Consider the following 19,989-nt stretch of genomic DNA (forward strand, 5'->3'; position numbering starts at 1 on the left):
AAGGGGAGGAAAAAGGAAATTGCATTGAAAACATATTCAACAAAATAGTGGCAGAAAACTTCCCAGGTATAGGAAAAAACACAGATCTTCAGATTCAGGAAGCTCAAAGATCTCCAACTGTATTCAACCCAAAAAGGTCTTCTCTAAGACATGTTATAGTCAAACTGGCAAAACTCAAAGACAAAGAGAGAATCTTAAAAGCTGCAAGAGAGAGTGTCAAATCACCTATCAGGGAGCCCCAATCAGACTAACATCAGACTTTTCATAACAAACCCTAAAGCCAGAAAGGAATGAGATGATATATTCAAAATACTAAAAGACAGAGATTGCCAGCAAAGAATACTCTATCCTGCAAGATTATCCTTCTGAAATGAAGGGCAAATAGTATATTTCTAAGACAAACAAAAACTGTGAGAGTTCACTACCACAAGGCCACCCTTATGAGAAATTCTCAGGAAGTTCTGGGTTTGTACCTTAATAATAACTACCACAGCCATAAAATTTCATGAAAAATCAAAACACAATAGTAAAATAAAAATGCTAACAATGAAGAGAAAAAAAATTTGTCTACAACCCAAGATACCAACAAATACAGAAGATAAACAGTAAATCAGAAAGAAAGAAACAAAAGACACTTGAGACATCCAAACAAAAATCAATGAAATGCTAGGAGTAAATCAACACTTTCAATAACAACTCTTAATGTAAAAGGTTTAAATTCCCCATTCAAAAGACACAGACTGACTGACTGGATTAAAAAGATGGACCCAACTATATGCGGCCTTCAAGAGACTCACCTCACCAATAAAGACACACATAGACAAAGAGTGAAAGGATGGAAAAAGATATACTATGCAAATAGAAATGAAACACAAGCTGGAATAGCTATCCTTATATCTGATAAAATAGACTTTAAACTAAAAACCATAAAAAGAGATAAAGAGGGCCACTGTATAATGAAAAAAGGTTTTATCCATCAAGGGGACATAATAATCAAAAATATATACACACCCAATGTTGGAGCAGCCAGATTTAAAAAGTGAATGCTATGAGTCTTAAAGAATGAGATAGATACTAATACCATAACAGGAGGGGACCTGAACAGCTCACTATCAACATTGGACAGATCATCTAGTCAAAGAATCAGCAGAGAAACACAAGATCTAAACAACACTCTAGACCAATTGGACTTGACAGATATCTACAGAACATTCCATCCAACCACCTCAGAATATTCATTCTTCTCATCAGCATGTGGATCATTCTCCAGGATAGATCACATGTCAGGTCACAAATCAAGTCTCAACACATTCACAAAAATTGGAATTATCCCATGTATTTTTTTCATACAACAATGTATTAAAATTAGAAATCAAGAACAATCAAAATTCTGGAAACTATGCGAACACACAGAAATTAAACAGCATTCTACTTAATGACATATGGGCACAAGAAGAAATTAAACAGGAAATCAAAAAATTTACTGAAACTAATGAAAACAATGATACATAATATCAAAACCTGTGGGATACTGCAAAAGCAGTACTAAGGGGGAAATTTATCACATTAAATGCTTACTTCATTAGAATGGAAAGATGGCAAGTGAACAACCTAATACTTCACCTTAAAAAAGTGCAAAATCAAGAACAATCCAAACCCAAAGTTAACAGACAGAAAGAAATCATTTAAATCAGAGCAGAATTTAATGAAATTAAAACACAAAAAATGATACAAAAGATTAATGAATCAACAAGTTGTTTTTTTTGAAGCAATAAATAAAATTGACAAACCATTAGCATGGCTAACTAAAAAAAGAAGAAAGAAGACCCAAATAACAAAAATTAGAAACGAAAAAGGTGATATTACAACTGATACGTCCGAAATACAAGGACTCATTAGAGACCGCTATAAACAACTCTATGTCAACAAATTTGAAAATCTGGAGGAAATGGATAAATTTCTGGACACACACAAGCTACCAAAATGGAGCCAAGAAGATGTAGAAAATCTGAAGAGACCAATAACACTAAAAGAGATTGAAGCTGTTATCAGAAGGCTCCCAACAAAGAAAAGCCCATGACCAGATGGATTTACAGCAGAAATCTACAAAACATTCAAAGAGGAATGGACACCAATTCTCTACAAACTATTCCAAAAGATTGAAACAGAGGCAATTCTCCCAAACTCATTCTATGAAACAAACATCACCCTGATACCCAAACCAGGTGAAGATACCACTAAAAAAGAAAACTACAGGTTGATATCCTTGATGAATATAGATGCAAAAATCCTCAATAAAATACTAGGTAACAGAATACAGCAACACAGATGAAAAATTATACACCATGATCAAGTGGGATTCATCCCAGGGATGCAAGGTTGTTTCAACATATGCAAATAAATATATGTGATAAACCATATCAATAAAATAAAACACAAGGACCATATGATCATCTCTATAGATGCTGAAAAAGCATTTGATAGAATTCAATACTTGTTCATGATAAAGACTCTCTACAAGTTAGGTTTAGATGGAAAGTATCTCAACATAATTAAAGCCGTATATGATAAACCCACTGCCAATAACATCCTGAATGGGGAAAAGCTGAAAGCTTTTCCTTTAAGAACAGGAAATAGACAAGGATGCTCACTCTCACCACTCCTATTCAACATAGTGTTGGAAGTACTAGCCAGAGCAATCAGAGAAGAGAAGGAAATAAAGGGCATCCAGATTGGAAAAGATGAAGTCAAACTGTCCCTGTTTGCAGATGACGTGATCCTATATATCGAACAGCCTAAAGCCTCTACAAAAAAACTCTTGGAGTTGATAAAGGATTTCAGCAAAGTAGCAGGATACAAAATCAACACACAAAAATCAGTAGCATTTCTATTCTCCAATAGTGAACAGGCAGAAAAAGAAATCAAGAAAGCTTGCCCATTTATAATAGCCACCAAAAAAAAAAAAAACAAAATACTTATGAATTGAGTTAACCAAGGAGGTGAAAAATTTCTATAATGAGAACTACAAACCACTGCTGAGAGAAATTAGAGAGGATACAGGAATATGGAAAGATATCCCCTGCTCTTGGATTGGAAGAATCAACATTGTGAAAATGTCCATACTACCCAAACTGATATGCAAATTCAATGTAATCCCTATCAAAATTCCAATGACATTTTTCTCAGAAATGGAAAAAACTATCCAGACATGTATATGGATAAATGTAGACCACACATAGCCTAAGCTATGCTGAGCAAAAAAATAGAGCTGGAGGCATAACAGTACCTGACTTTAAGCTATACTTCAAAGCTATAATAATGAAAACAGTATGGTACTGGCATAAAGACAGACACACTGATCAATGGAATAGAATGGAGAATCCAGAAATCAACCCACACACCTACAGCCATCTGATCTTTGACAAAGGCACCAAGCCTATACACTGGGGAAAAGACTGCCTCTTCAGCAAATGGTGCTGGGATAACTGGATATCAATATGAAGGAGAGTGAAACTAGACCCATACCTTTACCATACACTAAAGTCAACTCAAAATGGATTAAAGAATTAAATATACACTCTGAAACAATAAAACTTCTTAAAGAAAACATAGGAGAACCACTTCAGCAAGTAGGACTGGACACAGACTTCATGAATATGACCCCAAAAGCATGGGCAAAAAAAGGAAAAATAAACAAATGGGATTATATCAAACTTATAAGCTTCTGCACAGCAAAAGAAACAATTAACAGAGTTAAAAGACAACCAACAGAATGGGAGAAAATATTTGCAAAGTATACATCTGACAAAGGATTAATATCCAGAATATACAAGGAACTCAAACAACTTTACAAAAAGAAAACAATCAACCCAATTAAAAAATGGGCAAAAGAGCTAAATAGGCATTCCTGTAAGGAAGATATACGAATGGCCAGCAGACATATGAAAAAATGTTCAACATCACTCAGCATTTGGGAAATGCAAATCAAAACCACAGTGAGATACCATCTCACCCCAGTTAGGATGGCTAATATCCAAAAGACTCTGAACGATAAATACTGGCAAGGTTGCGGAGGAAAACGAACTCTCATACATTGTTGGTGGGACTGCAAAAATGATGCAGCCTCTCTGGAAAATGGTATGGAGATTCCTCAAACAATTGCGGATAGATCTACCTTATGACCCAGCTCTCCCACTGCTGGGAATATACCCAGAGGAATGGAAATCATCAAGTTGAAGGTATACCTGTTCTCCAATGTTCATTGCAGCACTCTTTACAATAGCTAAGAATCGGAACCAGCCCAACTGTCCATCATCAGATGAGTGGATACGGAAAATGTGGTATATCTACACAATGGAATACTACTCTGCTATAAAAAAGAATGAAATACTGCCACTTGCAACAACATGGATGGACCTAGAGAGAATTATATTAAGCGAAATGAGTCAGGCCCAGAAAGAGAAATATCACATGTTTTCACTTATTTGTGGGAGCTAAAAATAAATAAATAAATACACAAATAAACTTGGCGGGGGGGGGGGGGGAAGGGAAGAAGACTCAACAATTACAATTCCTTCAAGTTGATCCGACAAGTGAACAGAAAGGAGGTTGTTGTGGGGGAGGGAGAGGGCGGCGGGAGGGAGGTTTTAGTAATGGGCCACAATAATCAAACACATTGTATATTGACAAAATAAAACAAAATTAAAAAAATAAAAATAAAAATGATACATGCATTTTAATAAAACTTCAACACAGAAGAAAACACACACACGGACCACACAACACAGAAATTACAATTTCTTTTTAAATTTCAGGATCCTTTTTATAAAATAAAAAACATACAAGGCAGTTTTGGGAATGTGTGTCAGTTGAATGTGGCCTTGTGGTCTAGATGACTCCATCTCAATTAACCATCCAGCACCGTGACACATTGTGCCACCCTCTAGGTCCTGGAAACAGAGATGTTTTCTCTGTGAAATGAAAGCATCCACCAGACCTTGTCGCTCATCCTCAGATCTCTCTTCTTCTTCGTCGTCTCAGACCCTTTGTCCTTTCCACTCCATATCTTTGAAATAAACACCCACTTCCTCAAAATTCTTAAGCTCTTCTTATGCTTAGGAAATCTTCTGATGTCAGGTATGTGATGCGAATCACAGGGTTTCATTTGTGTTTCTGCCATAATGAAAAAGGAAGGAGAAATCTGGGTTTCTGAGAATAGACAAATGTAGGTATTCAAGGTTGTGTGGATTCTAGGTGGCAGCTGTTTCTTCCCCATTCAGGTTACCTTGGTTACTTAAACATACAAATGAAAATATTGGCACTGTGTAATTGAAGGGTTAATTTATTTTGAATATTAGCATAAATTTGGAATTTATTAGACTCAAAGGGAGGACAAAGCACATGTTTTATTTTTCCTCTTACCTTTATGTGGTGAACAACATGTTTCTATTCTGGGAACCTATGCATGACCATTCAATTGCCTCCCCCTGCCTGGTAAATTTTTTAAATTTAGAAATAATTATATATTTTCAGAAAAGTTGTGGGAATAGTACAGAAATTTCTGTATAATGTTCACCTGCATTTTTCTAAATATTTTCATTTTCTCACATTTTCTTTATCATGTTCTCTCTGTGTCTCTCTCTACATGTACAGATGTAGAGAGAGTTCTCTCTCTATATATAGAATTATTTTTTTTCTGAACCATTTAAGAGTAATTGCAAACATGATGCTGCTTTCTCCTAATTATCTTAGTGTGCATTATCCCCAGACAGGAACATTCTCTGAATATTATCACAATATAATATTAACATTGATATAATATTATACACAATCAATTGCTCCTTTCTGATTCTTTGGTTAATAATTTACCTCTAAACATTATAACACACATGCTGTTCAGTAATCTGTGTTTTCGTTTTTCACTCAATAATAACTATAGAACGTCTTTTCAACATGATTAACATAGATCTATGCTACTGTCTTTATTCTTACATATTACACTATGAATTCACCATAGGTTAGTTGATCAATATGATCTTTAAGCTTTTGTGGGAAAACAAATGCCCAGGAATATGCAAGCAAAATGGTGGAATATAATTAAAATTACAGTTTGTCACAATGGAGCCTTGTGAGACAGCCCATATCAGTTGGTGAGCATCCCAGGAGCTCTTATAGACTCTACCTCTCTTATAAAGGCACTTGTTGCTCTGTATTGTTACTGCACACATGCATTTTCAAATACCACAGGCAGAAATCATGTCTTCCTCACTAACCAATGCATTGTGAATATTAAATCAATTGCTTGAATGAACAAGTGAATAGTAAATATGGCATGAAAACTGATCTAGCTGCTAACTTATTAAGAAACTCAAGGCCATCAAGAATGAGCTTCCTCAACATTGTCTTATCTACCCACACTTTCATCAGTATTCACACTGTTCTCACCTTTTTTCTAACTGCAGAAGATGAAGTATACCCTCCTCATGTCTCCTGCTTCCCATTCCATCCTTACTGTTCCAGGCTCTTGCTACATTTTATTAATAGTATTTCTTTCCTGTATCTTCAACATTTTTTTTCCTGTTTTCATGCCTTTTGCAAAAACTTACATTAATCTCTCTCATAAAAAAAAGACATTTATTATCTCTTCTTCTCTTAGCCACCATTTAGTCTCCTTTTTACTCTTTTCAATGGTTTCTTTAAAGCATAGCTTATTATCTATTTCTACTATCTTATTGTGTATTTATTTCTCAACTACATGTAATCTGAATTTTGTTCCTAACCCCTCATGAAGGCAGTTCTGACTTAATTAATCAGCGACTTCTGTATTTACAAATTTAGTGAAAATAGTTCAGTTTTTATTTCCTGATCCCAATGGTCCTCTGCTCTCTGACATCATGATCTCTGGTTTGTATACTTTGGAATTCTCTGTCTGACTCTTTCAAGGACTTATCTTTTTCTACATAATCCTTAAATGTTGATGTCCCATAGGATACATTATTTGGCAAACCCCTCTTGGTTACACTTCTCACTCTCGCTGTGTAATGGAGATGAAAAAAAAGGATAACTCAAAGCACCCTGAATGCAATGAGAAGCCTGAAGGGACTGCACCTCAGCACCTCCTCTGGTAGGAGAAACTGGGTACAGCCCCGATTCAAAGTTAGCTTCTATTTTTATTGTAAAGACAAGGAAGTTTCAGAAGAAAAATCAGTTGATGCAATCATTTTAAAAGGACACAAAGACATGGGCAATGTGACAAAAGTTATTTATAGCTAAGTATAGCTTAAAAATAGAAACTAGTAACATCATTTAAATTAACAATGTGACATTCCAAAGTACAATTTGTAAAAAGCTAAGTTGATCAAACTGTGATCATTATCTATTCTAAAATAAAACCTCTCCTTAAATGATTTAAGCAAAAGTTACATTCTTATAATTAAATCTAAGTATAATGGTCTCTAAATTTTCCACCAACAAACAGCTTAGCAAACATTTTTTCACATTTTTCCCTACAGCAATTCTTTCAACATCTTTTAACAACAATCAGTATGTTAAATAATCAAAGTGCATAATCCCATCCCTAAAGAGTGATTAGAATTGATTAGGTGGGCTTTGGCCCCTCTAGCTGTAGACCATTGTCTCCCAACCAAGGACTTTTGTCCCAAGCATGCATTACCTAAAAGCCCTATCTAAAATCAACTGAGAATCAACATATACTTGATTAGAATTGATTAGATCAGCCTTTTGCCTGCTTAGCTGTAGGCCATGGCCTCCTAGCTAAGGACATTTGTCCCACAGCTTTTTTAGCTAAAGAGCCCTGTCTAAAAATCAAATGAGAATCAAGATTTCTAACCCTCTACGCCTATTGGATAATCTCATCTCCTTAAATATCTGCAATAATTACGTATTTGTTCAAAAACTGAAACACCCAGCTCCTACAGAAATCTCTGTTCTGAGCTACAGACTCACATATCCAACTGCCTACTGGACATTTCCATCTGGGTATCATATGACAGCTCAAATTCAACAGATTCAAAACAAAACTGACCTTCCCCCCAGACATGTTCCTGGTCCTGATTAGTGATGGTGGTGAACTCCTGTTTTTTTTGTTTGTCTGGAAAATAAACTATTTCTCCTTCATTTCTGAAGTATAGCCTTGCTGTGTATAGTATTCTTTCTTGGCTGGCAGTATTTCTCTTTTAGTATTTTGAATATATCACCCCATTTTCTTCAGGCCTGTAGAGTTTCTGTTGAAAAATCTGCTGTTAGTCTGATAGGGGTTCCCTTATAGGAGACCTGATGCTTTTTCTCTTGCTGCCTTTAGGATTCTCTTTTTGTCTTTGAGCTTTGCCAGTTTGACTATAAAGTGTCTTGGAAAGGATCTTTTTGGATTGAATCTTTTTGGGGATCTTTGAGCCTCTTGGATCTGAAGGTCCTTGTCTCTCCCTGTACTTGGGAAGTTTTTCATTATTATTTCATTGAATAGGTTTTCAATGCCTTTTACTTTCTCCTCCCCTTCTGGGATACCATGATTTGAATGTTTGTGCACTTAAAGTGGTCTGCTAGCTTTCTTAGATTATCTTCATTTTTTAAAATTCTTTTCTCCGTTTTCTTTTGTCTGCTTGGGTTATTTTGAAAAGACTATCTTCAAGATCAGAAATTCTTTCTTCCACTTGTTCTAGCCTGCTTCAAGTCTCAGCTCTGTCTTTTACCTCTTTGAATTAATCTTTCAGTTACATGAGTTCTGCTACATTCCCTGTTAAGGTACTAATCTCTTTGTAAACGTCTTCCTTCATATCCTGAATTTTTTTCTCATTTCATTATACTGTCTAACTGAGTCTTCTCATACCTCTTTGAGTTTCCTTAAGATTATGGCTTCAAATTTACAGTCATTTCAAGGGTTTCCTGATCTATGGGGTCCAGTAATTGAGAATTATTGTATTCTTTCAGTGGTGCCATTTTTTTCTTGGGTTTCCATATTTCTCATATCTCTACATTGATGTCTGGTCACCTGGTAGAACAGTTGCTTCTTCTATTACTCTGGAGTGGGCCTTGAGGAGAGAGACTTCCTCTTGTTTTTCTGGTCTCTGCTGGTGACTCTCCTTGTATCAATGCAATCAAGTATCTGGTGGGCTGCCTGCACAGTGGCTGTGGCTACCACTGTGGCAGTGAGCCACTTTTGTAGCAGCTGTGGCTGTGGCAGTGGCTGTGTTGGGCCATTCACAGGAAAGTGGTGTTTTAGGCATGCTCTGGCACCAGGCAGCTCCTGCATGCTGCCAAGTGATGGGGCCTGCCCTGGGCTGTATTTGTCATATCTCTTTGCTCATGTCATTTCTCCTGGAATCTGCTTCTACTCCCAGTCCCCATTTCTGCACTTTACCTGGATAACTCCTACTTAAGTCTTGACTCAGGCCTTATTTGCAAAGCCTTTTGAACTCCTTCTCCTTGCTATCCTCTCTTCATTCCATTTGGTTAAAATGCCACTTTGATGTTGATCACTAGATTTGTGACCTAGAGCTGTTCTCTTTATCTATCTGGTTTTATATTTTCACTGGTAAAATGAGATTAATAGTTTCTGTCCCTATTATCCCACAATGACTTAATATGGTTTCTCTTGCAAAGGGTTGGGGCATACAGCAGCATCACATAATGGGAACTCACAGGCAGAGCGTCAGTGGAAACATGGGTCCCTGTTTTTGCAGTATTCTAGATACAAGATGCGCTTGGACTGTGGGGCTGGGTGCTGGCAGAGGTAATTTGCCCCCTGCTGTTTTCTTTTCTTAATGGGGTGAGCATAACAATAATCTTGCTCAGAGGAAGAGAAGCTTTGGTGACAGTTTTCTAATAAAACGCTGGAAAAAGCCAGCTCTCTAGAACATAGATACAGTGAAGGAAGTTGCCAGGCCACGCAGAGAAAGAGGTCCACAGTCAAGAACCAGCCTACTTTTCTTCACATGAGTAAAAGACAAAATATAAGCAAAATGTTTATAAAATGGTAATGCACTACATAAATGAAGTGATTTTATCTCTGAATACCAAAAAATAATTGTGAAATGTTAAAATGAGTAGTATAAGTTTCTATACAGAGAATATAGAACACAGATGAATATTATGTTCTAATCTTAAATAGATAACCTTTTATTTTAAGTATTTTAAAAATCTTATCTTAATACAGTCTTTTAAATGGTCAATCATATGTGTAATTGGTAGCTCACAACTAATGGCGAAGGAAATAAAAAAAACTGAACAAACTCTTTTACTTAAACAAAATTATATTTCCAAAACTAACAGCAGTATTTTAAAGCCACTAATTTGCATATACTTTAAAAAAATAATACATTCAGTTATTTGTATATTTAACAGAAGAAAATTTACATGTGTATTTATATGTAATATTGGAACTCAAGCAGAAGTCTTAATTTGCATGGCCACATTTCAATGAGGAAATGGAAAATTTCATAACTTTTCTAATATCCAGTAGATAAAACGTGATGGGACTAGGATTCAGACCTGCATTTGCTGTACTTCAGAGCTCATGGTTTCTCATTCTAGACCAAATAAGAAAGATTTAGTTTGCCCTGATACAGAAAGTGATACTGCCCACTGGCCACTGCTGGCTTCATGGGCCTGGGAGCTGTGCAGTCATACAAAGCCCTGTGTTTGGGTGAATGTGCTGCTGTTGCAACCCTGAGATTTTATTAATGTGCATTTTTAGTTTGCTCTGGGCCCAGGAAAGTATGTAACTAGGCCTGCTTCTGGAAAATATCTCAACATCTCTTTAAACAGTCTTTGTGTTTGCAACAAATGTAATAAAAACTATGCTAATCGATAAGCAAAATTGTTTCTGGACAAGCTTGAGACTTCTCCATTTCTTTTCATTACTGGTAAAATGGCTTTACCTCTGACATATCAGTTTTTCTTTCCTATGAGAATTGGACTTATTGACCTTGAATGTGCTCATTTGTTATTGAAGTGCTGTCTACCCATAATGATTCCTTCTGGAGTTCTCCAATGGAAGAAACCCTACCTGGTCATTTGGTAGCTGTCTAGAGTGCTCTTCATTTTGCTTGAGCAAATCTCTTAGCAAACCACAAGACTTGGGACAAATGTGACTTCCTCTGGTTTACTGAAAAAATGATTTGATCCTTCTTGAAATTTATCTTGAAAATACTATCAATAAATATTATCAAATACTACCAATAGATGTCATCTCCTACCTAGAAGGAATGTATTGCTCTCCCATTGTGATCTTTTTTTTATTATGAATATTCATGAGATACAAAGCTAATTGTCACCCCTTGTGCCCATGATATGAGGGCCATATACATACTGGCAGCATGCCTATTACCAGAAATTGCTTTTGAACCCCATGTCCCCGACACAATCACCCTCCAACCTCTCTCCCATTCCTACTTTCCCCTCCACTCCATTTTGTAGCCCAATGAATATTCTCTCCCTCTGTAAGACCAATGCCAGTACTGTGGTCTTTCTTTCCTTCCTTCTTTCTCTCTTAGCTCCCACATATGAAGTGAGTACATGCGATATTTATCCCTCTGTGTTTTGCTTGTTACACTCAACATAAGTTTCTCCAGGTTCATCCATGTTGTTGTAAGGGAGTATTTCATTCTTTTTTATGGCAGAGTAGTATTCCATGGTGTATATTTGCCACAGTTTCCTTATCCAATCATCCATCGATGGACATTTAGGTTGGTTCCATGTCTTGGCTATTGTAAACAGAGCTGTGATGAGCATGGGAGTGCAGGTATCCCTTTGACATAAAGATGTACATGAAGATTGCTGGATCATATGGAAGATCTATCTGTAGTTGTTTGAGAAATCTCCATACTGTTTTCCATAGTGGTTGTACTAACTTACAGTCCCACCAACAGTGTAGGAGCATTCCCTTCTCTCCATACACTCACCAGCTTTTGTTATTCTCTGTCTTTTTGATTATATCCAGTCTAACTACAGTGAGATGGTATCTCAATGTGGTTTTAATTTGCATTTCCAGATGACTAGTGATGTTGAGCATTTTTTCATGTACCTGTTAGCCATTTGTGTGTCTTCCTTTGAAAAATGTCTATTCTGCTCTTATGCCCAATTTTTAATTGGGTTATTTGTTTTTTTACTGTATAATTGCTTGAGTTCCTTGAATATTGTGTATATTAATCCCTTGTCAGATACATAGTTAACAAAATTTTTCTCCCACTCTGTAGGTTGTCATTTCACTCTGTTGATTGTTTCCTTTGATGTGTAGAAGCTTTTCAGTTTGATATACTCCCATTTTTTAATTTTTTCTTTTGTTGTTTGTGCTTTTGGGCTCATGTTTATAAAGCCTGTGCCCAGACCTAGTTGCTGAAGTGATTCACCTATATTTTCCTCTAGTAATTTTACAGTTTCAGGTCTTATACTTAAGTTTTTAATCCATTTTGAGTTGATTTTAGTGTATGGTGAGAGAGGCATATCTAGTTTCATTATTCTGCATATGGATATCCAGTTTTCCCAGCAGCACTTGTTGAAGAGGCAGTCTTTTCCCCAATGTAGATTTTTGTGGTGTTTGTCCAATATCAGATGGTTGTAAGCCTGAGTGGTGATTCTGGGTTCTCAATTCTACTCCACAGGTCCCTATGTCTATTTTTATACAAGTACCATGCCGTTTTGGTTACAATAGCTTTGTAGTGTAATTTGAAGTCATCTTTTCCAATTTGGATTCCCTTTATTTCTTTATCTTGCCTGACTACTCTGGCTAGTACCTTCAGTACTATATTTAATAGAAGTGGTGAGAGTGGGCATCCTTGTCTTTTTCCTGTTCTTAAGAGAAAGGCCCTCAGTTTTTCCCCATTCAGAATGATACTGGTGGTGGGTTTGTCATAAATGGCTTTTATTGTGTTGAGATATTTTCCTTCTATTCCTAATTTGTTGAGAGTCTTTATTATGAAGGGATGTTGAATTTTGTCAAATGCTTTTTCAGCATCTATTAAGATAATCATATGGTCTTTGTCCTCGAGTTTGTTGATGTGATGTATCACATTTATTGACTTTCATATGTTGAAACATCCTTGCATACCTGGCATGAATCCCACTTGATCAGGTGTGTAATTTTTTAAATCTGTTGCTGTATTCTGATTGCTAATATTTTGTTGAGGATTTTAACATCTAGGTTCATCAAGGATATTGGCCTATAATTTTCTTTTTTTGTTGTATCTTTATCTGGTTTTGATATCAGAGTAATGTTGGCCTCATAGAATGATTTTGAGAGAATAGCTCTGTTTCAATCGTTTGTAATAGTTTGAGGAGAATTGGTATTAACTCCTTTTTAAAAGTTTGACAGAATTCAGCTGTAAAACCATCCAGAACCAGACTTTTCTTTATTGGAAGATTGCTAATTACCACTTCAACCTCTTTGCTTGTTATTGGTCTGATCAGGTTTTCTGTCTCGTCTTGGTTCAGTCTTGGTAGTTTGTATGTGTCTAGAATCTTATCTATATCTTCCAGATTTTCATATTTGTTGTCATACAGTTGTTCATAATAGTCTCTAATGATTCTTTGTATTTCAGTGGTATTATTTGTAATGTCCCTTTTCACTTTTGATTTTTGTTATTTTTGTCTTCTCTCTTTTTTTTTTTTTAATTTTATTTTGTCGATATACATTGTGGTTGATTATTGCTCCCCATCACCAAAACCTCCCTTCCTTCTCCCTCCCCCCTCCCCCCCAACAATGTCCTTTCTGTTTGCTTGTCATATCAACTTCAAGTAATTGTGGTTGTTATATCTTCCCCCCCCCCGGTTTTGTGTGTGTGTGTGTGTGTGTGAATTTATATATTAATTTTTAGCTCCCACCAATAAGTGAGAACATGTGGTATTTTTCTTTCTATGCCTGACTTGTTTCACTTAATATAATTCTCTCGAGGTCCATCCATGTTGTTGCAAAGGGCAGTATTTCATTCGTTTTTATAGCTGAGTAGTATTCCATTGTGTAGATGTACCACATTTTCTGTATCCACTCATCTGATGATGGACATTTGGGCTGGTTCCAACTCTTGGCTATTGTAAAGAGTGCTGCGACGAACATTGGGGAACAGGTATACCTACAACTTGATGATTTCCATTCCTCTGGGTATATTCCCAACAGTGGGATAGCTGGGTCGTATGGTAGATCTATCTGCAATTGTTTGAGGAACCTCCATACCATTTTCCATAGAGGCTGCACCATTTTGCAGTCCCACCAACAATGTATGAGAGTTCCTTTTTCTCCGCAACCTTGCTAGCATTTATCATTCAGAGTCTTTTGGATTTTAGCCATCCTAACTGGGGTTAGATGGTATCTCAGTGTGGTTTTGATTTGCATTTCCCAAATGCTGAGTGATGTTGAGCATTTTTTCATATGTCTGTTGGCCATTTGTATGTCTTCCTTAGAGAAATGCCTACTTAGCTCTTTTGCCCATTTTTTAATTGGGTTGCTTGTTTTCTTCTTGTAAAGTTGTTTGAGTTCCTTATATATTCTGGATATTAATCCTTTGTCAGATGTATATTTTGCAAATATTTTCTCCCACTCTGTTGGTTGTCTTTTAACTCTGTTAATTGTTTCTTTTGCTGTGCAGAAGCTTTTTAGTTTGATATAATCCCATTTGTTTATTTTTCCTTTGGTTGCCCGTGCCTTTGGGGTCGTATTCATGAAGTCTGTGCCCAGTCCTATTTCCTGAAGTGTTTCTCCTATGTTTTCTTTAAGAAGTTTTATTGTTTCAGGGTGTATATTTAAATCCTTAATCCATTTTGAGTTGATTTTAGTACACGGTGAGAGGTATGGATCTAGTTTCATTCTCCTGCATATGGATATCCAGTTATCCCAGCACCATCTGCCGAAGAGGCAGTCCCTTCCCCAGTGAATAGGCTTGGTGCCTTTGTCAAAGATCAGATGGCAGTAAGTGTGTGGGTTGATTTCTGGATTCTCTATTCTATTCCATTGGTCAGTGTGTCTGTTTTTATGCCAGTACCATAATGTTTTGGTTATTATAGCCTTGTAGTATAGCTTAAAGTCAGGTAGTGTTATGCCTCCAGCTTTATTTTTTTTGCTCAGCATTGCTTTGGCTATGTGTGGTCTTTTATTGTTCCATATAAATATCTGGATAGATTTTTCCATTTCTGAGAAAAATGTCTTTGGAATTTTGATGGGGATTGCATTGAATTTGTATATCACTTTGGGTAGTATGGACATTTTCACTATGTTCATTCTTCCAATCCAAGAGCATGGGATATCTTTCCATCTTCTTGTATCCTCTCTAATTTCTCTCAGCAGTGGTTTGTAGTTCTCATTATAGAGATTTTTCACATCCTTGGTTAACTCAATTCCTAAGTATTTTATTTTTTTGGTGGCTATTGTAAATGGGCAGGCTTTCTTGATTTCTCGTTTTGCATGTTCACTATTGGAGAAAAGAAATGCTACTGATTTTTGTGTGTTGATTTTGTATCCTGCTACTGTGCTGAAATAATTTATCAATTCCAGCAGTTTTGTTGTAGAGGTTTTAGGCTGTTCGATATATAGGATCATGTCATCTGCAAAGAGGGACAGTTTGACTTCATCTTTTCCAGTCTGGATGCCCTTTATTTCCTTCTCTTCTCTGATTGCTCTGGCTAGTACTTCCAACACTATGTTAAATAGGAGTGGTGAGAGTGGGCATCCTTGTCTAGTTCCTGTTCTTAAATGAAAAGCTTTCAGCTTTTCCCCATTCAGGATGATATTGGCAGCGGGTTTGGCATATATGGCTTTAATTACGTTGAGATACTTTCCCTCTATACCTAACTTATAGAGGGTCTTTGTCATGAATGAGTGCTGAACTTTATCAAATACTTTTTCAGCATCTATAGAGATGATCATATGGTCCTTGTGTTTGAGTTTATTAATATGGTGTATCACATATATTGATTTGCGTATGTTGAACCAACCTTGCATCCCTGGGATGAATCCCACTTGATTGTGATGAATAATTTTACGTATGTGTTGCTGTATTCTGTTTGCTAGTATTTTAGTGAGGATTTTTGCATCTATATTCATCAAGGATATCGGCCTGTAGTTTTCTTTTTTGGTTATATCTTTACCTGGTTTTGGTATCAGGATGATGTTTGCTTCATAGAATGAGTTTGGGAGATTTGCGTCCGTTTCAATCTTTTGGAATAGTTTGTAAAGAATCGGTGTCAATTCCTCTTTGAATGTTTGGTAAAATTCTGCTGTGAATCCATCTGGTTCTGGGCTTTTCTTTGTTGGGAGCCTTCTGATAACAGCTTCAATCTCTTTTATTGTTATTGGTCTGTTCAAATTTTCTACGTCTTCATGGTTCAGTTTTGGGAGCTTGTGTGTGTCCAGAAATTTATCCATTTCCTCCAGATTTTCAAATTTGTTGGCATATAGTTGTTTATAGTAGTCTCGAATGATTCCTTGTATTTCAGATGAATCAGTTGTAATATCGCCTTTTTCATTTCTAATTTTGGTTATTTGAGTCTTCTCTCTTCTTTTTTTTGTTAGCCATGCTAATGGTTTGTCAATTTTATTTATCTTTTCAAAAAACCAACTTTTTGATTCGTTGATCTTTTGAATTGTTTTTTGGTTTTCAATTTCATTCAGTTTTGCTCTGATCTTAATGATTTCTTTCCGTCTGCTAACTTTAGGTTTGGTTTGTTCTTGTTTTTCTAGTTCTTTAAGGTGAAGTGTTAGGTTGTTCACTTGCCATCTTTCCATTATTCTGAAGTGAGTGTTTAATGCAATAAATTTTCCCCTCAATACTGCTTTTGCAGTATCCCACAGGTTTTGGTATGATGTATCATTGTTTTCAATAAATTTTTTGATTTCCTGCTTGATTTCTTCTTGGACCCATATGTCATTAAGTAGAATGCTGTTTAATTTCCATGTGTTTGTATAGTTTCCAGAGTTTCGTTTGTTATTAATTTCTAGTTTTAATCCATTGTGGTCTGAGAAGATACATGGGATAATTCCAATTTTTTTGAATTTATTGAGACTTGATTTGTGAACTAATATGTGATTTATCCTGGAGAATGATCCATGTGCTGATGAGAAGAATGAATATTCTGAGGTTGTTGGATGGAATGTTCTGTAGATATCTGCCAATTCCAATTGGTCTAGAGTCTTGTTTAGATCTTGTGTTTCTCTACTGATTCTTTGCCTAGATGATCTGTCTAATATTGACAGTGGGGTGTTCAGGTCCCCTGCTATTATGGTATTAGTGTCTATTTCCTTCTTTAGGTCTAATAGAGTTTGTTTTATAAATCTGGCTGCTCCAACATTGGGTGCGTACATATTTATGATTGTTATGTCTTCTTGATGGATCAGTCCTTTTATCATTAAGTAGTGTCCCTCATTGTCTCTTTTTATGGTTTTTAGTTTAAAGTCTATTTTGTCAGATATAAGAATAGCTACTCCAGCTTGCTTTTCTTTTCTGTTGGCATGGTAAATCTTTTTCCATCCTTTCACTCTTAGTCTGTGTGAATCTTTATGGGTGAGGTGGGTCTCTTGTAGGCAGCATATAGTTGGGTCCTCCTTTTTGATCCAGTCAGCCAGTCTGTGTCTTTTGATTGGGGAATTTAAGCCTTTTACATTAAGAGTTGTTATTGAAAGGTGTTGATTTATTCCTAGCATTTTATTGGTTGTTTGGTTGTCTTAGGTGTCTTTTGTTCCTTGCTTTCTGATTTACTGTTTGGTTTCTGTGTTTGTTGGTTCCTTAGGTTGTAGCTAGCGTTTTTGTTTGCTTGTTTTCTCTTCATGAATGCCATTTTTATTATACTAGTGGGTATTGATTTTTCTTGGGTTTTTATGGCAGTGGTAGTTATTTTTCAGGAACCAAACCCAGTACTCCCTTGAGGATTTCTTGTAAGGGTGGTCATGTGGTAGTGAACTCCCGCAGTTTTTGTTTGTCTGAGAAATATACTATTTGCCCTTCATTTCGGAAGGATAGCCTTGCAGGGTAGAATATTCTTGGCTGGCAATCTTTGTCTTTTAGTATTTTGAAAATATCATCCCATTCCTTTCTAGCTTTTAGGGTTTGTGATGAAAAGTCTGATGTTAGCCTGATTGGGGCTCCGTTATAGGTGATTTGACGCTTCTCTCTTGCAGCTTTTAAGATTCTCTCTTTGTCTCTGAGTTTTGCCAATTTGACTATGACATGTCTTGGAGAACGCCTTTTTGGATTGAATATGTTTGGAGATCGTTGAGCTTCCTGGATCTGAAGATCTGTGACTTTTCCTATACCTGGGAAGTTTTCTACCATTATTTTTTTGAATATGTTTTCAATGGAATCTCCATTTTCCTCCCCTTCTGGAATACCCATGACTCGGATATTTGAGCGCTTAAGGTTGTCTGATATCTCTCTCAGATTTTCTTCAATGTCCTTGATTCTTTTTTCTTTCTTTTTGTCTGCTTGTGTTATTTCAAACAGCCCATCTTCAAGTTCAGAGGTTCTCTCTTCAACTTCGACAAGCCTGCTGGTTAAACTCTCCGTTGTGTTTTTTATTTTGCTGAATAACTTCTTCAGTTCAGCAAGTTCTGCTACATTTTTTTTCAGGACATTGATTTCTTCGTACATTTCCTCTTTCAGATCCTGTATACTTTTCCTCATTTCATCATGATGTCTAGCTGTGTTTTCTTGTATCTCATTCAGTTTCCTTAGAATTATCACTCGAAATTCCTTGTCAGTCATTTCAAGGGCTTCTTGTTCTATAGGATCTAGAGTTTGAGATTTATTAACTTTTGGTGGTGTACTTTCTTGATTTTTTGTATTTCTGCTATCTTTTTTTTGATGTTTATTCATTGTGGCAGGGGGTTTCACAGTCCACTGGTTTGAGACTAATGAATAACTAGGATGTTGCTGTGGTTGCCAATTTCGTATGGCTACCTCCATGGTCTAAATCAATTATAAGATGTCATTTGTTCCTTAGGCGAAGTGTGGGCTGGCTCTAGGAGAGTGAACAACCTTGTTTCTCTGTATACTCTAAAGGAGTCTTCATTTATTTCTTCAAGTTTTCTTAGGATCATTCCTCAGAATTATTTTTCAGACATTTCAAGAATTTCCTGTTCCATGGAGTCTGACTTTGGAGTATTATTGTATTCTTTCAGTGGGGTCATTTCTTCTTGTTTGTACTTCTAGTATTTTTTCATTGACATTTGGTCATTTGGTAGAGGGTTTGCTTCTTCTATTACACTGAGGTTGGCTGTGGAATGTCCCTGGTTGCTACTGTGGTGGTAAATTGTCTTTGCCTGACAGTAGATGTAGTAGTGGTTATGTTAAATCACCTTGGGTCCTGTTCCAGAAGCTATGGGCATAGAATTAGCCCCCAGTGCCATGTGGTTCTGCTGGGCTCACCTCGGCTGGTTGGAGTGTGCTGCCTGGCACTCCCCTCCAGGTCCAAGGAGTGGGGCTCTCATTGTGTTCTTACAGCACTTTATGCAAATCTCTTTAATAACCCCTATTACATGGTAGAGTTGTTATTGGTTTAATTGTGTTCTCCTCCCTTACTAGGCTCCTTTAGTAGTGTGCAGCCTCGATCATCTTTTTTATCTATGGACCCCTAAAATTTAGTTCAACTTTTGATGGAATATTTGTTAAAATGAAATAAAATAAAATGCCAAAGTTTCCCTTTTATTCAATGACTTTGGCAATTATATATTTCAACTAGAATTATGTGTTTTTCAGGGGAGTTATGTAAAAATTTCCCTAAACTGAAACTTAATGAATCCCCAAAACAGATACGTAAGTGCTTCATCACCTGAAAGCAGTATTTCCAATTAATTTCTACCTCTAGGTTTTATTTTCCCAATGCAATTTAGCTAATGTTTTAGCTAAAGATAATGTGAGCCATTTATTAATTTAATGTCTTAACATATGATAAAGTGAATCACTGTTACCATAAATCTTTCTCCAATAGCATTTGACAAACACAATTAATAATTAGCTAGCCAACTACAAATGTATTTGTTAGGCAAGAGGA

The sequence above is a fragment of the Cynocephalus volans genome, chromosome 1 (assembly GCF_027409185.1).
Source record: "Cynocephalus volans isolate mCynVol1 chromosome 1, mCynVol1.pri, whole genome shotgun sequence".
NCBI lineage: Eukaryota > Metazoa > Chordata > Mammalia > Dermoptera > Cynocephalidae > Cynocephalus > Cynocephalus volans.